Source organism: Corvus hawaiiensis, chromosome 26, assembly GCF_020740725.1.
Source record: "Corvus hawaiiensis isolate bCorHaw1 chromosome 26, bCorHaw1.pri.cur, whole genome shotgun sequence".
Classification (NCBI taxonomy): Eukaryota; Metazoa; Chordata; class Aves; order Passeriformes; family Corvidae; genus Corvus; species Corvus hawaiiensis.
Window position 1 is genome coordinate 20,118,471 of NC_063238.1, and position 23,644 is coordinate 20,142,114.

The window sequence follows — 23,644 nt, forward strand, 5'->3', positions numbered from 1 at the left end:
TTCAGTTCAGTCCCTGTTCGATCATCTGTTTTGACCCTTGCTGTAACTCCAAACTTTAACTCAATAAATATGTCATTACCACATTTATAAATAAAAATTTGTGAACCTGAGAAGCCTTGGGTTGGAATCCTGGCATCCAGTATTCACTTCTGAGCATGTTAATACTGAAGCACATTCCTCTGTAAATTCCTGGGACTTGATTCATCCCTTGAAGCAGAGGTATGGAAAAGGAAATGCCCTATTTTAACCACATAACATGCACTGCTCTAGAGATCTTTCTGCCAGAGACCACCTCTACAATCTGTCATCTCTTACAGGCTTCAGTTTTGTTTTTCAGGGGAGAACCCACCGTGGGGCATTCACCTGGGGTAGCCCCACCCTCCCCAGCCAGTACTGCTGGTGTGTTGGATGATGCCCATCACGGATGGCAGGATGGTGTGAGAACCATGGCCAGTTTGCAGCACTTCAGATCCCCCTTAATTCCTTTTTCTTCTACAGCCTCTCAGGACCCAATCCACAGATACAGGGGTCTACATAAATAACAGCCAAATCTGCTCATGCAGTGCGCCTAGAAAGAAATATTCCTTTCTGGTATTTGTATCTGCACATGAATCTTGGCACTATTCAGAACCAGATAAAAGGAAGCAGGCTAAAACAATGTGTGAAAGTGGGGGAAAAGAAATATATGCACAGAGTAGATTTGACCATTTCCTTTTTATACGACTTGCTAAACACTCTATATTGTAACTTAGATATTCGGTCATGTTAAAATTTATTTTTGAAGTTAGGTACATTGAGATGGCCTCCTGAGTCCATCAGTAATTTAATACCAACACAAATTACTGGGGCCAGTGAAGCATTAAGATGAAGGATGACCTCTTATTACATGCCTTTTGGTGGCTATCATTACAAGAGCAGATCCCACAACATGGGATGCTGTGCCCCAGAAGCTGAAACCATGTTGTGAGAATACAGAGAGAATAGATATGTCAGCAGTAAGACCACAAGCTGATGAAGTGACTAACTTTGTAAAAATAAACCAATAGTAAATATTAAAAATGCAGAAATAAATATTTTCCCTTTTCCAAAAGGTAGCATGGAGAACAATTCTGACTACACATAAGTTCAATACATTGTCTGTATTTAATACAAGGGTTTAAAAAAAAACCCACCAAACTCTGAATAAAGAGGATATGGGATTCCTACCAAAAGTACTGTCCTTGTTACCCCTCCCAAGATTTTAGAATAAGTAGGCTGCTTTAATCAAGAGAATATTTTCCTTTCTGGAATGTGGTTTTTAAGTAACACATGTGCTATCCTGTATGACCTTGATGTATGTCAGAAAACAATAACTACTAATACTTATTTTTAGATTATGAAGTAATTTTAGGAGGCAAGTGCTATTAATACTGTGCAGCATGTACTCAAACAATAATTATGACTTGTTTGTGACTAACTTCTAATAGCAGAACACAGTATTTGGTGAAGTGTAGGTCTTTCTTGGGAAAGCAATTCAAGCAATATAAGCTAAAAAGCATTTTTCTTGCACTTGCTTTAGAAAAGAAGAATTGTAAAATGTTAAACTTTGCTTTAAAAAAGAAGAATTCTAAAGTGTTAAACTTCTTCAATCTACATGTGTAAAAAAATCTTTCTCCTGTAATAGTTATCCCATCCTAGTTCTGCTCATGTAAGGGATGAGTTTGAACAGAGGAACATGCAGAATAACATACTTTATTCACTCAATCTACTTAACTGTATTCTTCTCTCTGACTAACAGCTGAAAAGTGAGTCTAATTTGCTGATGAATATAATTAGAAGCAAATGATCCATTACATTAACTTTAATGAGCTGCAGCAGGTCACTTGGTTATGGATGACACCGTACAAAGGTTATAGTTCAGGACTATACTAAATTTCTGACAGTCACCCACAAAGCTTTTATGCAGTAGACACAACAAACACTTACCAAGTCCTGGTCACAGAAGGGACTAGATTTCATAGCCCGCTGCTATCTGCTGAAGCTTTAGATCTACAGTTTAATAATTCATAATTATCTCATATAACTGACAGCCACATAATAAAGTGCAGTATCTTAGTGGTCTGGTGGTATCAGGGTGTGAGAGCAGGCTTTTCACAACTAGCATATTTTCTCAGATAAGGGTCAAAGAACTCATCCCAAATTTACATTTGTTTCTCAAACACTGGGGGGAAAAAAATAAAAGGTATAGTTAAGAGAGCCCAGGATAGTCAAATGTAACACAGTCTCATCTGTATTCTCAAAAGGAGTTTAGCTCACAGAAGGAATCTTGATTTCATAATATTAATATTAATAAAACTCTAGAAGGTAAAAATAGCCAAATGAATGACCTAAAACACTGGTATTGGATAGTGATGATTTTGCTTATGCTATTTTCTTTGACTAAAGTCTCGCACCTCTAGAATTGTGTTACGGTGAGAAGCCAATTCTGTATTCACTTCCAGACAAGCACTTTAATCTAGATATTCTAGACATCCCCTTTATTTTAGGGATTAAAATTGCCACAATCAAAAACTTCTTATGAACCCAGTCTGAGCTCCGTCAGTAGTTATCATCCCAGTGCATCGCAGGCACCGAGATGAGCTAGCCGAGCATGGGATCTGCCTGCCAGGGGCTCAGGGCCACCTGGTGTGGGATCACAGCTGGATCCCAGCTGGATCTGATCTGACCTAGCTGGGGTGAGTGCTCACTTCGGGCAGGGCAGGCTCAGGCAAGTCATTCTGCAGCTTACCTCCAGCAGAAGGAGGCAGGCAACTGGCATCTGCTGCACTAACACAGCTGTTTCTGATCACCGGTCAGCAGCAACCTTACACTAGACTGCGGATTCCTCTTTTTTAGTTGCACTAAATGCACTGCTCTCTAGAGTGATTGCCGATAGATTTAGGGGAAATACCCATTCACACATTGTCCTTTTTTTTCTCGGCTATCTACAAGTTGTCTTTTCTTTGAAAAGGTTACATTTAACAGATGATTATCTATTTTTAGACCGTGATGAACTGCCTAATTTGACTGCTTGTTACTCTTATTTTTGATTTATATTTGATCACCTAGGTCATGCACCTTGAGGGACAACAAACACTTCAAAAAGGAGAATAATGGTAGAGAAGCACAAATAACCAATAGTGAATAAGGAACATTCTTGTTCACACACAAATGCCCTTGTTTGCACATGAATATGGGGGTTTGTATGAAAAAGACCCATTCGCCAAACATCCATGTGAAGGGAAATCCATTCAGCATGAATGTTTGAGAACACTGAATAACAAGTGGATGAACAAGCGTGAATCAAACAGCCGTTCAGACTTTGAACCAATGTTCGCAAACACTGGTTTGCATTATTCACCCAGGCCTGTGAACAGCCATCTGTTCGATAACTGATAATGGAGATGGAAGTTGGGTTGTTGGGTAGATATGGCTCATCAGGGAGAAAATGGCTATCTATTTGCAGGATTTCTGCTTAGTCTGTTGCAGGCGTAGCCTCTGTTCCTCTTGACCCATGATACCAGTTTATCTTCTCCCTCTCTTGCCAAAATGAGGTTTAGCTTAATACGTAAGATGAAATAAATTTGTGTATGCAAATATACACTGCGACAAACATACCTACGCGCGCGCGCGCACACACACACACATACACACACACATATTTACCATTACTGGCTTTTACATAGTATTTAAAAGATATATTAAAGTTAGGCACTTGAGTGTCTTTGTGACCAGAGTGCTTAGCACATGTTTAAGACCTAGATATGCAAAGATAAATACCTGGGCAGTGTAAATATCTGGTTTAGGTGTCTTTAGATTTAAGCCCAAACGAATTAACATTTTCCAGAGTTATAGCCATCTGCATGTAGTAGAAAATAATCGTCACTTTGCTTATGACTTTATAATTGTAATACCAAAATCAGTATTTTCAGATATCACGACAGACTTTGAAATAAAAGTTTTTGCATCTTGTGTCTCAAACAACATTTTCTCACAACTATAAACTCTTCTTCACTTCCTCACTAATATAAACTCTTCTTATTCAAGACATGTTGACTTTGTTCTGCCTTTTAAAAGTTGCTTTTATGTGAAAATAATTAAGTACAGACAACTTGTCTGGATTGGTTGGTTGCTGCAGTATATTTATTCCAGGTATTTCAATGAATAATGAGCATGGTTAGATATATAGAGAAGTGGTAATTGCTTTTGTTCTTTGTAAGGCAGGTTGGTAGCTATATTTCTATGCAACTGATTTAGTACAATTTATCTTAAACTCTGAAACCTTTCCAAGTGCTTCTACTGCTTTTCTAACCCCTACATGAAATATTTCTTTGGGTTAGAAAACATCAAAATAATGTCTGCATAAAGTGCTATTTTCTATTTTTGATTTCTGACCTCAACTTCCTGTAGTCTTGGGTGTCCTTTATCATTCTTGGGAACAGCTGATTCTGTTTCAGGGCAAGTACCAAAGGTAGAGGAAGTCTAGTATAACACATAATACATTTCCAGTCAATGTGGGGTATTTATCAGCTATGTTTTAGCACTTGTTTAGAATGTAAATTTTTCATTTTATCTTTGCTATGTCCACCCTGAAGATTTCTTAAACCTAAAAAAGCCTAAGTGTACCACTCAGAACAAGGGAAATAATTACAAGAACAAAAATCTAACAAAATAAGATGCTAGCTGCACCTGGTTCCCAAACTGTAGTTTTCTAGTTTTTTGAGACTTCACTTTGTCGACATAGCTATAGGCTAATTTTACCCATATAAGATTCAATATTTGCTCATTTCCAAGAACTGGGAAATCAGGTCTCTGTGCACAAATTTTGTTCTAACCTAGCAATGCTATTTGCAAACCAGTTGCTCCATTCTTATCTATGAATTACAATCTGAGCATGTATTATTATCACAACTCAAATAGACACAGGAGAAACAATTAATTAAGAATTTAAATTAAACAACCCTGATCTTAATTTCCATTTCATTTTAAAACCCCATATCTAAGACGCATATGTACATTTTCAGTTTTATAGTGACAATTTTAATAACAGATTAACAGACTCGAGTTAAGATTAGAGTTGTAGTGTGGGGTGATTTTTTTAATGCTGTTGATTAAAACATATACAAAGAAGTAAGAAGAAGAGCCTTAGAGTGTGTTCATTCTATATTTCCATGGTTTTGCAGAGGACCTGAGTATGTAAGTAAGTAAGTAAGCAATGATTACATCCCTTTTAAAATTTCTCTTGCAGAGGAGGAAGAGACAGGAGTAACAGCAGCCCTGAAGCAGTCAATCAGCTGGTGGGAAGAAGAAATAGCTTGATTTAGGAAAACAAACACAATGTAAAGGTAATGACTGGAGCTATTACCCAGCTGATGGGTGATAAAGCAAGACAGAAGCAATACTGATCACAAGGAGATTCAGTTTTCAGTGGACATTTTAGAGGAACAGTTTTTGTCGGTGTTTTAAGAAATATTTAACATTTTTGATAAGAAGTAGATTTTTTGGTTCTCAGCTATTAAAAAAGGGGCTGATTTGCTTTAGCTTTTCCATGAAAAACCATGAAAACTGTCAAAGAAACACACCTACCCATGAAAAATTTTCCCCAATCATTTTTTTAAAGAGTATTTTTTTGTCCTTATCTTCGCAAGCTTTCTAAGGCTTAAAGCATTTTGTGAAGAACACAATGCTGCAGAAGCCCCCTAGGCCCTGCCGTTCTGTGGAAAGCAATGAGGGACCAGTGATACCACCATGTGCTGTGTGTGTGAGCATAGAATCACTAAGGCTGGGAAAGACCTCTATGATCATTGAATCCAACCATCAACCCAGAACCACCGTGTCCACCACTACACCATATCCCAAGTGCCATATCCATGTGTTTTTTGAACATTTCCGGGGATGGTGATTCCACCACTTCCCTGGGCAGGCTGTTCCAATATTCGACCACCCCTTCAGTGAAAAAAAAAATCCTGTCAGCCAAGCTAACATCCCCTGGCACAATATGAGGCCTTTCCTCTTGTTCTATTGTTTGTTATGTGGGAGAAGAGCCCAACCTCCATCTCTGACTATCAGCTCAGTTTTCTTTCAGAAGACCAGGGGTCTGCAAAGAGAAGATTAGATATGTGTGGTTTGACCTCTTGATAACTGCTGCATTTTCAGAGAAAGTAGAAAAATCCCTTCCTAGATAAAAACATTTCCTTTAGTATTGAGCCTGCATGTTTTCTGTGTTTTTATCAACTAAGAGGGTTTAAAATCTGTGCATCAAGTAATAGTTTGTTTACTCCTACTCCTGTAGTAAAATATTTGCACAATCTTAAAGACAAGCAGTTGTGAACAAGTAGGTGTTTTCCAAAATTTATAAAGAAAAGCTTTGAATATCCAAACTTTTGATTCCTTTATATACAGTAAGGGGAGGCACCATATTTCTCTTGTGAGTCTTGTTTGCAGAGCTGCCCCCACCCTGGCTGGTAGACAAGTGCCTGTCCCCAGCTGATCGGGGTCATGTTGCCTGGCCCGACATGAAGGCTCTGGTGTGGCAGCAAGCATCCTAGCCAGGGAAACCTGCCAGCCCCAGGGTCAAGACGCCTGCTGAGGATTTGCAGTGTTCTTTCTGCAATAAACTTGGGCTTAGTGACAGTGTTAAACAACCATTTTGCCAGCTTTTCATTGACTGCCTGGCTTTTGTGGTTTTGCTCAAGGCCCACAGTTCCTTTCTGGGATACTTTTCTAGCCTTTTCCATACCTGGCACTGGGATAATAATATTGCCTTTGATTATGGCCTTGGCTGCTCTCCAGCTCATACCTTGGAGTACATTATAAGGCTGTCTGAACCCCACAGAGCTCAGTTCACAAAGAGGCTTGTGAATGGAAGCACGCATCTTTGAGGCTTGCAGAAAATCCACGGGAGCAAGGTGCCTTCAGTGGTATCTGCTACCCACTGCAGCCCTCCCCAGCACCACCCAGGGCATTTTCCTCCTCTCCTCATGTTTTGCCCGGGTGAAGGAATGAGAAACTAGTGCTCCCTACCACTGAGTACCCTTTGATGTAAATATTTCCTATTACTTCGATGCATATTGCATTTGGTTTTCAATTTGAGAAAACTATTCTAATTGAATCCCTAACCCTACTCTAAGTAGAGGCAAACTTTACAGCCATTTGGTTCTAGTAGCCATCACTCCAACATTAGTTTTAGCAAGACAACAAGATGTTGTTTTGGCTATAACCATGAGCTATTGTAAGAATTACCATACTTGTTAACTCCTCCTAGTAGAACTCCCTAGTAAGAAATAAATACAGCAAATTATTAGATACTTATCTTTACAATGTTTAGGAACCTCAGTTGTCACAGTTTCTCTCATAAAGACTGTATTAATCAACAAGTATTTTCTATCTATATCTTCTATTTAAGATTGAGAAGAAATAGGTTTGGAGTGACTCTTTGGCACCCACAATGTAAGATAAAAAATAACTTCGCTCTTCCTTTTACTTGCACATTGGTCAAGCTCAAATCCACTAGAACCACTAGCAGTTGTTCATGGACCCTATTCATGGGTAGTGAAAGAGGCCATAAAGACTTATATCCATACAATAGTTGAAGAAAAACAAAGCTGATTTGCCTGTGAAGTCACTCAGACCAAGAATAAAATCTGACCAGTTTTCCTGGGGTTCAATTTTTCTATTTCTACAATAAAATGTTTTCTTTTTTATTTAGGAATTTGTTACTAAAGAATGTCTAGAAGCACAGATGCAAAAGGAAAGTGTCAAAACAGATATTTTATGATTGATCTTTAAAATATAAAATAAGTTTTTGTCTTTTTTAAACAAAAATAGAACTAACACTAAAGTTTTATGTTCTTATTTATGTGGTTAGAATATTTTTTTTTTGCCTTAGTTCCTAAGATTCAAAACTCAAATGGATTTATTTATTTGTCAGAAATTTGCTTAATACAAGGAACATGTTGTTAGATATGGAAAGCTCATTTAGTCAAATCACCACCCAGAGATCTTGCCATAAAACTCCCATCTTTAATAAACAAAATATGTGTTTATAGATACATGAGTACTACATTATGCATGCATGTATATGTATAGGTGTATATCTACATATATACTTATCCTTATTTTGTATGTATATATACAAGATAAAATATAAGCACATACAAAATGAATTAATTTCAAAGAACATAATTCAAACAGCTTTTGATTATTTCCCAGTTTTCTTCAACACAGAACACTTTGTTGATCTGAAGTTTGTCGGTACCATTCAGTAAAGTTTCCATGATATGCAGCTGCTGTGTCATCTATGCTACAATTATTGCAAGCATAAGGCAGAAGATCTTTTGGGAAAAACTGCTCTAAAAAAACTGCTCACTTTACAGTTACGTGTGGTTTGCCAGTCTGATAAAACTATGGTCAAAATCACAGGGAATTATCTAGAGCTCTGCTATCTCCCAGTAGGAGAGGGCTATCTGTGCACTTCTTAGGTGCAGAGGAAAAGTTTTGTCTATAAAACCCCAGAAGCCCAAGCAGGAAAATGCTGTCCCAAAAGACTTATATGTTTTCATACCTGTCAGGTCTTCCTAGCTGGTTCTCTCCAACTCTGCCTCTCCTTTCCAAACCTCCAGGGGATGAGCATTTCTCCTGACTTCTGTGTCATTTTGTCTTCTCTAAAAAACTAGTTTTTTCTGATTCCCTTGTTTCCTTTTCCCAGCTGGTTATAGGACATGCATGAATGTTGTTAACACATCCTGCGTGGGCTCATTTCTTTGAATCCTCTGTGAAAGCTGAGGGAAAAGCTCCTACTACTCCCACCTTTTGGCCATCTTTTTTTTTGGATGAGGAAATCTTAAGTCTTCCCCCTTGAGAATAGAAGTAAACAGCCCCTATTTTGCTTAGCTTAATTCCTCCCAATCCCCTCTGACTGATGCAGACAGAATGCTTTTGTTTGACTGGCCAAGGAAGCGGCTGCTAATAGTGTTGGAAGAAGATTTAAGTCATGTATCAAACTTCTGCCCTTCTACAATAAAAAATATAGTCTGGTGTGTGCATTAACTGTACATGTTCAGATTCTAAATCATCATCACTCTTAACCTATCTGCAAGTAAATGATAGTTTTTTGTCAATGTTAATGTCAATTAAAATACAGCTTTTACTCATTCTTACTATAATCTTTTGAAGAAAAACTGAGCATGCTTTTACTTTGGCTTTAGTAAAGTTACTTAGAATAAGATGTAGGCAGCAGTAGTATACCACAGTGAAATAATAAGGATACTTTAGGAAGCTTGTTCTCTCTACACTTACAGTTTATTTTGTTCTGGCCTCCTGATAATGTATTTGGCTGGAGTGAGGAACATGATTGGTTCAAAGTTGGTCTGGTAAAATCAGTTTTTGCCCACTTGGACAAAAGTATTATATGAAGGAGTGAGATAAAGACAGCGTAATAAATTCCAGAATTGACAGACTGTGTAACAAAAGCCCTTGACAGATCCTGAACACGTGTGCTGTGTGCCTGCAGTCCCACAGCACCACAGTGTAGGTGTGACTGGAGAGCCAGGGACTGCTCAGCTGGTGCTCACAGGGTTTATCTCAGCAGGAGTCACTGAATGATGAGCACCAGGGAAAAGCAAGAAAGAGTCTTTGGTGCTGACTTGGATTGAAGAGCCTGGCACTGTGAAAACAATTTAGTGCAATTTTAGCTGCTGCTTGTAGATCTTGACCTCTGCAATTTCTCATTGTGCTGATTTCCATGAGATAATAATAAAAAAAAGAATTATTTTCTATTAATTTTGACCTTTTTAAAAGGTCATTACGTAATTTTGATTTGCTTTATCAATATTTTGTCTTACATTCAATTTTTTATCACTATAAAGTCAGTAATGGCTTAATGGATTGGTTTTGTCTGCTTTCTGTAACCTGGGACTGTCTAAGCCGGGGAAAGGGGACGAAGCAGCATTAAAACAAACCATCTCCACAAAAGACTTAAGGAGAAAAACTGAACCAAATCTAGTAATAAAGTAGCCTAAAATCCAATACCAGGCAGAGCATTTAGGAGATCTGAAGCACTGTATAGTTGTCTGAGGAATCAATGGTTCATTTGTAGTTGCACTTACACCTGATATTTCATTTAGGATTTAATTGTATGTCCCCCCTGTGTTTATAAATAGCATTAGTGCCTTATTAAAGCAGATTCTGAACATTTTCCCTTGTCACCCTCCCCTCTGAACAATCTCCTGTCACTGGTATGAACTGGTGTCACTGGTATGTCACCCAGTGATACCAACTCAGACTCAAACTATCCAATTTCAAAGCTTCTTTGTGAATTGGACGCCGATGATACCCATCTAACACGTAGATGAAACCTGAAGCCCAATGACCAGGTGCACTGCTTAGCAGAGCCACAGGGGAAATTTCTGCACAGGAGTTGATGAGAGGCGAAGGATTGCAGCAGGCATGAACTACTCCTCGTGAGGTCTGATGCCCAGATCTTTGCCCCTACCAATTAATACTCATGCTTTAGTATATATTAAGGCAATAGCTTAACTGGTCTCAGAGGTTTACAACCACATGAAATTAATGCATTTTCAGCGACTTGAGTGCCACAGTTATAGAATTAAATTGTATCATGATTGACTGACCAAAGTGTAGTTCTTGAAACTTTTACCTGTGAGTGCCCCACTGCCCCACAATTTAAACCATTGTAGGAGCTGCCTTAGACTACACCTGACCTTGCCTAAGGCTGTGGAAATGCATAACTGCATAACAAATGTGCTTCCTTCCCTCTGTGCAATTCCTACCTTGTATTTGTCTTCATTTAGGAACTGATGTGGGGGATGTGCTTACCTTCCTCACACATCAGCACCCACCAAGGTGTGCAGGACTGTGCTAGCAATGCTGCCTTGTGCTGATTCCTGCTGCTAACACTGACCTCAGAAAAATAGTTCCCAATTTCCAAAGTCCCAGCATCGAGTGGAGAACTACTCTCCTTTCACAGGAGCTGACCAGGAGAAAATATGAGATGCTGATAACACACTTAGGGAAATCTGCAGCTTTACATCCAGACTCTAGTCATGTCCACGGCTGAGAGGTGTTTTCCAAACCTTTCTGCACAATGAGGAAAATCCTGCCAGGTGGCCATGGGTGCCTGCAGTCAGGCATGTGCAGAACCATGGAGTTTCTGCCTGCACTTCCTTTGCTTTGTGTTCCTCATCTGGCAATACAGTGCTCTAGCAGAGGAGTTTTAGCTTCACTCAGCAGAAGATCCAGCACCACAACCTTTTTGTGACACTCGTTTCTTATTTACATTAATATTTTTTCTTTGTTCATGGTTAATTCAGCCTCCTGGTTCTTATTTAAATGTTTGAGAGCGTTCTTTTAATATGCCTAGTGAAACACAGCAACCCTATTTCTCTTGCAGTGCTGCTGATACAGCACAGAGGGAGAACAGAGGGGAGACTTAAGCTAAATTTCTTCTCATTGAAAGTCTAGCATTTTCCAGAAGAAAACAAACCTCACAGAGTACAGAACATATTTGATAAACTTATTGAATCACTTAACTGATTGTGGTGATCTCAGTTTGAATAGTGTGTAATAACTTCAGGATCTGAAGTACTGGAAGAATAAATACTATAATCTATAAAATATAGGACACACTTGGGATAGAATATTGTTGTTAGAGCAGTGCAACGCTGCCATTGCTGTCATCCCAAATTGATGGGGAACATCTATCTGCAATAGTAAGCACCACATACCATTAGCTGTCCAAGACAGCGGGGATGTGGTATGCCTCCACTTCTGAAAGACCATGATAAGATGACTGAAGCAAACTTGATTTTTCTGAATGTGCTAAAAGTAAAGCCTCAAATATTTGAAGTTGCTGTCTGCTAACTTCCAGAGATCAAACTATTCAAACCCCAGCCATGGTGAGTTAGTGCTTTGTAACAATTTTATCTTTTCAAGGTGTATTTATTTCACCATTTTGACACTATTTGGGAATATTATTATGAAGAGGGTGTAGTGCTGATGGACTCAGAAGCACTGTCTCTTTTATTATTCCTTTCTTTTTTTTTGTTTTTGCAATGTTTTACATAATAAAAGGTTTAGCTGTTTGTTGGTTTGTTGTTCTGTTTTGTTTTGGGTTTTTTCCCCCAGAAGACAAAACAGATATTTTCAAAGAAGGCTGCTACCACAAAGGCCTTAAAATAATCTTGGCCATTGCTAAGATACCCCAGGCAAACACTAATAAGAGCAGGCAAAATAATATGAAGAAAGGCTGGAGAGGACACAAGTTCTGCCAATACAAACAGTCAGAAAAGGAAAAACAAACACCCTCCCCCTGCTTCCCCAGAATGCACATGTAAATTCAATTGCATTTACAAATAAATTTGCTTTGGTTATGCTTACACCTTTACATGTGTGCTCTACATGAGTGACTGTCAACATTTACTTATGTAAATACTGAAGACCTGTGATTTTGATCTTTGTATATGCAAATATTTACACTGGAATTCTTGTAGTAGGATATCACACCTCTGGAACCACCAGCTGACAGTGTTCCCTCCCACCACGTGTCACAGCCTTGGCAGAGAAAGGACAAAACCAGCCAAAGAAATACTTGACTGTGGGTTTGAATGCAGGTCAGGGCAAGCACTTCAACCCATCTGGCTTCTGTGATGCCAGAGCTGGAAAATTGCACAGCAGGAAATTTGATGATACCCTTGGAAGAGTTTATCTGGGATGGGGAACTCAGAGCTTCCCTAAATTCTTTGCTGGAATAAAATGCATGATAACATTGTATTGTGAATCCATTCAGCTGTGCCAACTGCCAAGCGAGAATTTGAACATTTGAATTCCTCACATTGCCCAGGTTTTCACTGAAAGTGGTTTTTGGGAAAGGTGTGTCTAGCTCAAAAAAGGAAACTATATCACCATTCATGGCAAATTCTAGGAACCCTCTGCATTTGCCATATAATCAAGAAAATCAAAATTGCAGGGAACTTATCTAGGTCAGTGTACCTCAGATTTAGTGAAAGCAATGTAGGCAAGCATTTGCAGTTCTTTCAGACAATAGAAGAAAATGCACAAAAAAAAAGTAATAAATAGTCTTCTGCTGCAATCAAGTGAAGATAGTTTCAGTCTTCTCACATCTAAGTCCAAAAGCAGGGATGGTACACTGCATCGCTGGGTGGTTCAGAATCATTTGCTCAACATCTCAATCTGATTTCATGAGTAAAATACTCTGTCTCACAAATTAATTTGCTCTTTAATCATCTATTTTCATGTCTTCTGTTTTCAGCCACGGAGATAACATAATTTCCCAAACAACTTTGTATGGGCCAAAAGACTAGGAAGCAAAAAGGGTCATGAGATCTACAGAGAAGAATGGAGAACACAAAGTTCTTCATTTCAGCAGTTCTTCTCTGCTGAAAGTTTGGTTTATGAGCCATATGCACTCTTCTGAAAGATCTCTTCTTATTCATATTCATTTACCTTCTCCTTGTCCAGACAGTCATCTTCATCCTTCATCCTCTCCAGGTTGGAAGCCTTTCCCTATTAGCCTGGAATTTGTGACTGATATCTTACACTGACATTTTCCGAAAGGCACAATAAACTACCACTATCATGTTGTATATTTTATGCTAATAATAATAGAAATAATAATTACAATAATAAGAAAAAATGTTTATATCTACAATATTGATCCCAGATTACGTTATCTCTTCAGCCCTGCAGTAATATCCTTTCATGTTAAGGATACATTTTCAGGTACAGTGCAGCTATTTCAGCCATCATTTCCAGGATATTTTAAGGCGGGTTCTGAAGAACATCCCAGAAACTGCTAACCTGCAATGGTATCTCAGGCAATAGCCATTTTTTCCGGGCTTCTAAACAGATGGCAGCCAATCCAAATTCAGCAGTGCTAGCAAGCAACACTCAATAAAACTGTAATTGATGCATATGGTATCTGCTAGGCTGTTTAAAAACCAACTCTGTGGCATTAAAAGGAAATTGTTTAAAACTCCTGATAGAACTGCACCTGATTTTTGGGACAAATGTATTGGAGATGTAGTGTGCACTTCATGCCTTTAGCCTCTCAATAACCCCTCTGGTTTTATGTTACAGCAGCAGAATGTTTCTGACCCTCACTTTCTAGGAACCTACCAGAGACACTGTAGGTAATGTCACTGTAAAGATGTGTTTTGGGTCTTTCAGGCTGTAGCAGAAATCTGTGCCAAAAGGAGCTGAAATAACTTCTTTCAGCTGAACTGGAGACTAAGGAGCATAACCTGCATTTTCCATTCTGATGAAGTTCCATGCCTGGTGTTTCACAGAAAAGACCCCGTTCAGCAGTTTGCTCTCACTGTAACACAACACTCTGTCACAGGTTGACTTGTTTGTCTGTTGCATAAGGAAGAGGAAAGGAAAAATCGCAAGCACTCAGCAAGCACTCAGCTCTGCGTGATTCTCTGATTAGCCCACAGAACGACCTGGGGGAAGGAGTGCTTCACCACATTATGAACCACTGTGAGATTTTAATGGAGAACGGTGAAATCCAAGCTCACTTGTTAATTTACACAATAGGATGTGACACTGAAAGTATTCCTAATTTATGTCTGCTAAAGAAATAAGGATAATTGCAGTGTCTTTTAATAGGTCATTTTAATAGATATTCCAGCAATTTGACTTCTACTCTGACAATAAGCAGCAATCAAGTACCAGGGAACAGACAGATGTGTGCCAGCCACCAGAAGATACTGTTTTTGAAATTCAAGAGCTCTTCCTCCATGAAGAAAATAAATGAGATTCTTCAGTACTCAAAGTGAGCAAAAACTTATAGGAAAGTGATGTTTAAAGGTATGTTTGCTCTGCATAGACCAGTGCTATACAGGGATCCTAGCATTAACTCTTAGTGACACCCAGCAGGTTGTACCAGCCAGGCTCAGCACTTTGTGCTGCTTCTGAAGTGGGCTTGCCTATACAGTAGCTCTGACTCATTGTAGTGCACTTGTAACACGGGGAGGCACAGACACACATCATGAGAGGCACATGAATAGGCACAGGGAGCCACCAAGGCTGCCTCACCAGAATTCCTTAGAGGAAAACCCCACGTGTAAGGACAATCCAAACCCTCATTCTTTAAGTACTCGAGTTTCAGAAAATAGGGTGAGTGGACTGAGAAGGAAAATGAGAACTGGAGTGGGAGGACAACTGTTTATAGCCCTCCTTGAGAAGAAAATGAGATAATAGTGGCAACATGAGCTGCACAGCAGTGTTTGACCATTATTGGGTGCTGTGAGTATGAAAATAGACTGTTACAGGGCAAGGATCTGAAGGAGGACACTGAGTAGATATGTACAGTGACCCTCTTTTGGGTGTGAGGGACAATATGGAAAAATGCATGACAATGCTTGTTTACATATTGGAGAAGTGACAGAAATAAAAGTGAGCTGAATGTGGGTGGGAGCTGGCATCCTAACAATCACACCATGAGAAATTATAGGCAGAGATCAGCTGTGGTGATTTTGTGGTGAAAATAAGATGACATTAGAGAGGGTCCTAGGAGAGATGATGAAACCCAAATCATGGATTGGGAAAATTTTCTGAGCAACTGACTACCATTGGGACAGTGTTTCATTTATCAGGGGGGAAAAAATAAGAAAAAAAGAGAAAGGGGATGCAAAATTATGAGAGACCAAAAGGATTTCTCTCACACAGAGAGAAGCCATGGCTTGGGGAATATTCTTCAGACACTGTGAGTGAGATATATACCTAGCCCAAGCTGTAGGGTTCAGAAAATGATCCAAGCTGAGCTGGACCTGAGTTACAGGCAAGTGCTAGGTATCCAAGGCAATGAAAAAAAAATGTGTAGAAGGTGGGCTTTGTAGAAGTATGGAAATATCTGTTTTAGCCAGCCTGAGCTGAAAGTGACAGACAAAGATTTGAGAAAAAGTTTCTAAGAAACAGGCCAAAGTTTTGATTTGGGATAGGCCTAAGGTAGAAAGGTGTCTCCATCCACGTGTCAGGATCTGGAGTAGAAGATTTGTCAGTGATCTCCATACAGCAGGGGTTCGGTGTGAGTTTGTCAATGAAATTACTGAAGCCCTGTGGAGTAAAGAACAGAGAACCAAGTCTAGATCTTGGTGACATCTTCACAGACATCCAGAGGGAAATCTCCACTGACATTGAGCCTCCACTGAGTGCATGTGAGGACAACTGAAGAGTGGACTTTGAGGGATGCCATTACCTCAAACTTTCAGGGGAACAGGAGGAACTGGGGCATGGAGGCACTGGGTGGAGGTGGTGGGAGGTGCCACCAGAGGTCCTGGATCAGGCGCACAGCAAACTCGGATGCTGAACAGAAATGAGTCTGGGTGTGCAGAAGAAGCATATAGGACTAGGGATGGGTGTGTCAGTTTGGTTCTGTTTTAAGATGGGAAAGACTGAAATGGGTTTGTCTTGTGAGAGAAAAGAGCCAGCTAGGACTGAGAGGTAAAGGGTAATTTGGGAGCCAGTTTATTCTAGTATGTCCTCAAAGATTAGTTTGTGCTGCTTTGAGCAAACTCTTTGTAGCTTTGGTTTAAAGACCAAGAGTGTACTTTTTAACTAGAGCATCTCTTGATAGCAACTCCAGTGCTGGAAATGCATGGTGTTTTGAAGGTACAGCTGTTTCAGCAAATGCTAGAAATGAAAACCTTTGCCTGAGACACTGCTTTGTTTACACCAATGTGTGGTACCCTGTAGGAAAAAAATAGACAGCCTCTGGATATAGAGATCAGGTGTGAGCAAAGATAAAATGTTTGGCAAGTATACAGAGGGCTCATAACCTTTTACATGGTCTTACTGGTTCCAGCCTTTTGGCAGACTACACTCCACTAGCACCCAGTCCTGCCAAGTGTCATAATTATCTCAAGAAAAATCTCAAGAAAAAAAAAAAACGCAAGTAAATCTCGAGAAAAATCGTGCTTTTCTTGAAGTGCTCAATCCCATACACTAGAATATCAGCGTTCATTAAAAACAATCTAGTCCTCATACTTGCAAAAAAGAAAAAAAAAGGAAAAAGCTTGATAAACATTCCCAAAAGACTCACAAAAGCAGAATTAAAAGAGAACCATACATGTTTCTAATATCTTGTGATTTTACCTTGTGATTTTTGCACAGTGTGTTGGCAACTCTGTTCATTTATAATGGGAACTGAGCTAAGAGACCTCCAGGGTCTGGCTTACTCTTTAAAAGGAGTTTAAAATCGTTGTGAAATATGCACTAAGGCAGTGGCTCCCAAAATGTTTATCACCCATCAGATTATGATAAAGTGCTGCATGGCTTTACACTGTAGTTTTCACCTTGCCTTCACAGCATATTCAACTAAAAGGTGGAAGATCAGCTCGCCAAATGATGTGTGAAAATGCACCGGCTATTAGGAAACTCTGAGGGTCCAAAAGGTTTAGCAGTCACAGTTACAAAGGTGCAATTCGACTGCAGAGTAAATTGCAGCTGCGTGTTTCCCAGCTCCTCCCTTGGACTCCCACGCAGGAGAGCAGCGGCACTGCCGAGCAGCCCGTGACCCGCTGCGCTGGCACCGGCGCCTTTCTGCCGGAGAGACAGCCCGGCCCCTCCCCGGCCCCTGCCCGGCCCTCTGCCGTGCCCTGAGAACCCCCCTGAGCCGCCCTAAGCTGATCGGCCCGGCTGGGTCAGCGCCGGGGCACCGCAGGAGACAGCGCAGTGGGGGTTTAACCACACCATCACTTGCCCTGGTTCCCCGCTGGGGTCTCGGCACATGCCCACCCTGCTGCTGGCTGCTGCGGCAGCTCTGTGGGTCACTATCCAAACCGAGGGGATCAGCACCGACCCCTCAGATCTCACAGCACAATCCTAGGGCTTCTGAACTGTAGCACTTGCCTTGCACCCCACTTGCAGTGGATGGGTTCCTTTTGCTCGTGGCTAAACAGCTCTTCACTCTGGGCTTGAATGCAGATGGAAATAGCTGGAGCCCTGGTGGGTCCTGCACGAAGCTCGTCCGCAGTGACGCTGTGTTAGCACAAGGTGAAGCACCACCACACTCGGGCTTGAGGGTTCTCCAAGCAGGTAGGACTTCAAGCAAGGCTTGCTTGGGTGCTCACATGTGGCTGAAGACAAGCTCATTCTTGAGATGCATGGAGATATCCTCTGAAGCAAGAAAATACTCCAAGTGACCAAAATGTAGCCATGCCTGTTACTGGACCAATTACCTCAGTTATTTCTGCTGCTCAGGGCACCCATACCATTAGGAGGAGACTGGTTAAAGGGTTCTGCCTACCATATTTGTATTTTTGCTTCCCAGTCCCTGCATAGGAGTAAAGACCTACAAAGGACCTGGGAAGCCCCAGAAGCACTGGTCCAGTGAGGGTGAACCCAAACATGTGGGCCTGTGGATACAAATGTGCTGTTAGCAAGGAATTTTCCTGCTTCTTCTAAACCGTGGGATACTTTTCTCTCTCATGGAAGATAATAGCAGAAGTTCTGTAAACTAAGAACACCTGCAACCTTGTAGAACTATGTTTATGGTACAGTAGAAAAATATTTTGACAATGGATGTTTTAGGATTTTAGCCAATCATCCCCAACGGGTGGCTGATCCTTTGTCCAATTAGACTATGAAGAAAAAGTCTATGAAAGAGTTTGTAAAATAATCAAATAAATCAATCTTGCTGCACAAGTCCTGCCTGCTGGATCTTCTCTCCTCCTCCCTACGGCTGTGGGACACGGTAGTATCGACAGCAGAAATATGGGCCAGCATGTAAGCAGCCACCATGTCTAGATTTCCAAGTCCACCATGTCTAGATTTCCAAGGGTACAACATCATTTTGAAGGTGTTATATCCAGGCCAGTACACTGCTGGAGTAAACCAACACAGAGAGTGGTGCAGAGATCATGGACAGGACAAGGGGCACGTGTGAGCTGTGCAGTGAGGACAAGCAGAGAGACAGGCACTGCTGAGCTGACCTACGTGAAGGCCAGGTAGCTTGGCTATCTGCAGTACACAGCTTTAAAGACGGTGAGTGTGAATAAGATGAGACTTAAAAGAGCATTTTCAGTAGCAGTCTTTGCCTCTGAAAATATAGATTTACTGAAATGGAAAGAGTTAATCGGTATATTCCTGTTTTCACAAAGCTTTCCACAGGGTGAAGAAAAATTATAAATAAAACGTGCTATGTGATTTCTTCATTTGGGGATTTTATTGGCTACTCACATTGCTTCCTTGGGGTTTTGCCAGCTCGATCTGTTGACGTTCCTAGAGAGCACAGAGTTGTAAGTCTCACAGCTTTCAGGTAAATCAGTATTCTATTATATTGAATTTAAAATGTTTAATAGACTGAATTTCCATTTGAGAGGAAACTAGCTTTTCATCTTATTTCAGGAAGACCTATTTTTCCAAATCCCAAGACTTTTCACAAAAGTGAAATAAAGCCCGTTTTGTTTTAACAGATCACCTGAATGCTGACCTGTGTGACTTCAGCAGCACCTGCCTTCACAACCAAGGTACCAGAAGAACCAGAAAAAGTGATTTATCTTCACTGGTATGTAACTAAAACGAAGGAAGGCATCCTGGACCTTTTCCAGCAAAGGAGTATAGGGTGGACAACCCTACAGCCAGCAGATGAACAGCATGAAGCAGAGGTGTCTGGAGAAATCCTGACATGTCTGCACATGTATGCACATGTGTGCTACTTAGTGTCCGTGCCTCCAAAGAATCCTTGCAGGGAGAAAGCGAGGGGGAAATCTTTGTGATTTATCATTCACATTTATCTTGTACTGACAAATAATAAATAACAATGTATGTCTGACAAAGGAGTTCAGCTTAACAGCAACCTTCTGCGGATTTGTTGGTTGGGAGGAAAAATGATTGTTATTTTATCCATAGAATCACTGCTACCTGATGGACAGTTAGCATGATGAATTAAATAAGAAATAAATTTTAAAAAGCACCTACTAAGGAAGACAATTTCGAGAGACATTAAACAAAAAGAAGGAATGCAGCTTGCTACCTTTTAGGATGAGCACTTATTTAAAACATTAATTTCTGCTCAGTTCAAAGCAGAGAACCCACAAATGCGCTTCCCAGACACACTATTGATTTCTGACCTACAAATTACTCTCCTTCAAGGAGGGCTGATGTGGAGCACAGACAGTGGGGGAAGAGGGCTGGAGTAGACAGGGTACTTCTCAGCTGCAATCTGCATAATGTTTAGTATTCAGTGAGTTAAAGCACGCAATGAAAGGGAACTGTCAGCGCAATCTAGAAGATATAAAGAAATGAAGGGGTGAAAAAAAGCCGTATGCTAATAATCCACTCAGTAATTAAGTGAAGATCGCTGCCAAGCGCCACTGCCACTTTCAAAGGGTAATTTGTACAGGAAATCATAGAGTCATTGTCAAATCATTTCAGGATAAAAGGAAAGTCATCAACTAAGATAAGATAAATGCTGGGTGTCTGGCAGCATGTGCCCTAGGAAATGCCTTTGCTTTTTTATATTGGAAAAAAAATTTTGCAAAAGTGGGGCTAGGAAAACTTGACATGTTGAAATGCACATTTACTATTAATAATAGAGGTGATATATGCAGAAATGCGTTATTAAATAGGTAACTGGAAAAAAAAAATCATCTAGTGAGCCAGCTAAAGGGGACTTAACTTTCAACAATCTAATGTGACTTTTAACTTGAACCTTCAGTAAAGTGGAGCACACTTCATCTCACCCCCAAATGAGTCTTTTGCAATTAATATACTTTAATATTCCTTTCTTCCAAGTACAGGATAATCTGTGGGAGAGCCAGTTTCCCACAAGAAAATATTTTTTCACAGGAAAAGATTTGCAGCTTTACAACTGCTAGCCTCCCACGGATCCCTTTCAGTGCCTGAATATTGCCATGTCACAGCTCTTGGGCCCTACGCAGAGCTAAGCGCGCAGTCGGTGCGACTGTGTCGGGGTGCGACTGCTGCAAGAAGGAGCTTTTGGGCTGCAGACCCTGCTCCTCTGCAAACTGGAGTTATTTCCCGCTTTCTTAGGTTAGCGTTTTAAAGTTTCCCTGTGTGCTCTGGGTGGCACTGAGTTTTCAAATATATCCTTTCAGCCATCAGCATCTCCTGGTTAAGGCTGTGCGATGGGTATGGGCTGCTGCACTCGACAGTGTCTGGTGTTCAGCAGGGGCTTTAGAGGGACAGAGGGATGCTTTAGGGGATGCACTCAGGACACTGGTGATGAACTCCCAGAGGAGACAGAGATTTCCCTGAGAACAGGAATTCACCCTGAACGTCAGCTTGGGGGTGAATGTGAAATCTGTCCAGGATGACGCTATAGAATGAAAATAAGAAATTTAAGCATTTTAATTTGTCATGTCATTTATTGAATTTATCTCAAACTAATGAAATGCACAGAGCATATCTCATGGGTAATCATATTTATTCCACATTATATTTAATGATACATGGACTTACTCAAGCTTTTATACCATTGTATAAGTGATTCTGGCTATATTATTTTCTTTCACCACATCTTGAAATCACATAGTAAAATTAGACTAATTTCTAATCTATATAATTAACTTTGATGTAATGATATTTGAATTTTATTAAGTGCATATCCTGGCCTGCACTTGACCTATCACAGGTGTACAATTACATAGCTGATTTTATGAATCACAAGAAGGTTTTTTTTTTTTTTCAAGAAATAGTGTTCACCAGACATGGAAAACCCCCCTCATTTCATATATTTTTCCAGATATACTAACTAATCTTATAAAATGTGAGCAGGAGGCTCTTCAGATGTACACTCAATTTTATTTCATGCCAATTATTTTGCACCTAATTCAGCAATCCAAACACAGAACCCAGATCTGAGAAACAACACAGACTCGTCTCAGTATTTAGCACAGAAGTCTTAACACTCAAACAGCATGAGGGCTTGTTACGTTTTGGAGAGAGTTCTGATTTTTTTAAAACAGTGATAACGTTTCAGCCATCCAGATTTTTTCATCCGTGACAGATATAGTATAGATCAAACAGTTCAGATCATAAATAATTCAAGTCTAATTTAATAAAAGTTAATGATCTACAATAGAAATTGCTTTAATTCTACTTTTAACTGTTTCAGAACACTGTCTGAGAATGAAAAAAAGCAGGCTGGAAATGGACTCAAATCATGCAACCCCACATGAGTTAAAATTTTAACATGCTACCTTTCTCAAAGAATAAATTTCAGAGTGCTTGCAAAATGATGGTTTAAAACTTTATCCAAAGAGGCTGAGACGAGTATAACAGTCACATGAAGAACAAAAAGAAAACAAAAAACCCCCAGTGTCCTTCAGATATATATTTCCTTTATTTTATTTTCCTCCTCCCAGATTGTGACATTATTACTCTATTTTTATTCCTTTATATTTTGTCTTGTCTTATGTGAAATCAGATTTTTGAACATTTTTATGTTTAGAAAATATCCTTTTATTGGAAGGTGAAAGTGTTTCTGAGTTATCTCACTTACCTTACATTTCAAAGGAAGCTTTAATAAAAGGACCTCCAGAATATTCATTATATTACATGATAAGGGGTGAGCAAAAATTTGCCTTAGAATATATTATTTCATGCAGTGCTATATAAACTACAAAAATAAAAGCCTCTTTACCTTTCTGTTTCAGGTCTATGCATATTTTGATCTGAATAGAGATAGAAGAGGGTCATATCTGTACTCAGCACAGAACAGTTAATCTCTAGGTATTAAAAAAGAGAAAGAAAGAGGCCTGTTGGAGTTCCTCCTGCTAACCAAAAGTGATCTAAAATATACAGCAGTGTAGTTAGACTGATAACTCACTATATTCAACACCGTTTCTTAAGGAGATGATCGCTATTCATCAAGCCTTTCTTTTCTTTCTCTCTTTCTTTTTCTTTTCTTTTTCTTTCTTTCTTTCTTTCTTTCTTTTCACGTGAAGGATTAATTTGGGTGAAATCTCACCCTGTGTATCTAGGCACGGTGGACCTCAAAAAAAAACAAAAAGAAAAAAAAAAAAAAAAAACCAAAAAAAAACAAACCAAAAAGGGAGTTTAGATGGTTGGGTGGCTGTGTTTGCCCATACCAACAGGTGCCCATCTACCACCACCACCTGGAGCAGAAACTGCTTTTGTGAGTAAGGACCAGGCATGTAAAAACACAAGCACAGTGTAAGTAGCATTTCAGTGGAAAAAAAACCCCCTGAATTAGTCTGTACAAACTCACAGGCCTTAGTATTTAAAAGAAGTTCCAGGTTCAACTGGAAATTTGGCTCCAATTGTATTTTACCAATAGGGAAAATTTAGCTGAAAGTCTATGAGGTGAAATGTTGCATTTCCTGCAATAACAACGATGACTAATTTGCGATTGTATGGCGTCTCCTAACAGCTGTGATATATGTTGCTTTGAATTCATTTAGCTGTAACAATATTTGTTAATTTTTTGCTTCAGATGCCTGTTGTTGATATTTTCTAAATAAAGCCAAGGAAAAGAAAACGCCAGCATTTTGAAACGTAAAGCAATCTGTAAAATTAAAAAAGCTTTCGTACCCCCCCTTCCCCAAATGCATACCATATGCCAAAGCTACTCCTTAACTAGGAGCGACTGTTGTTACTGTAG